This window comes from Phaethon lepturus, unplaced genomic scaffold (assembly GCF_000687285.1).
Source record: "Phaethon lepturus isolate BGI_N335 unplaced genomic scaffold, ASM68728v1 scaffold19167, whole genome shotgun sequence".
Classification (NCBI taxonomy): Eukaryota; Metazoa; Chordata; class Aves; order Phaethontiformes; family Phaethontidae; genus Phaethon; species Phaethon lepturus.
Window position 1 is genome coordinate 20,572 of NW_010552794.1, and position 357 is coordinate 20,928.

At 66.7% G+C, this 357-nt stretch overlaps 1 protein-coding gene across 1 annotated transcript in view; it reads right to left on the reverse strand.

Moving 5' to 3' along the window:
* Positions 1–357, reverse strand: part of LOC104624072 (voltage-dependent N-type calcium channel subunit alpha-1B-like) — a gene marked incomplete at both ends in the record, with an annotated part of 57,951 nt that overhangs the window by 19,970 nt on the left and 37,624 nt on the right. The gene's annotated exons all lie outside the window — the stretch shown is intronic.

Consider the following 357-nt stretch of genomic DNA (forward strand, 5'->3'; position numbering starts at 1 on the left):
GCCGCCAGGGAGGAGCTGCAAGCCGGCCGGAAGGAAGGGGCTGGTGGCTGCGGAGCAGCGCGTGGGCTCCGTGGTCGTGGCGCTGTCTGCAAAGCAGCGCGGATCCGTGCTGGGAGGCCCGCGGCACAGAGCGCTGGGGAGGGCGAGCTGGGGTGGCTCTGCCCAAACGGAGACGCAGACGGCCGCAAGAAGCTCTAAAATTACGCAGCCTGCGGGAACCCAAAGCAGCAGCGTGACACGATGGGTGCTGTGACAGCCGTGCAGCCGTGAAAGACCTCCTGCTCCCCGGCGGGGTCAGCTAATAAGCCAAGGAGCGTGAATTCAGTTGGTGGGCTCAAATGCAGTGCCGCTGCCGGC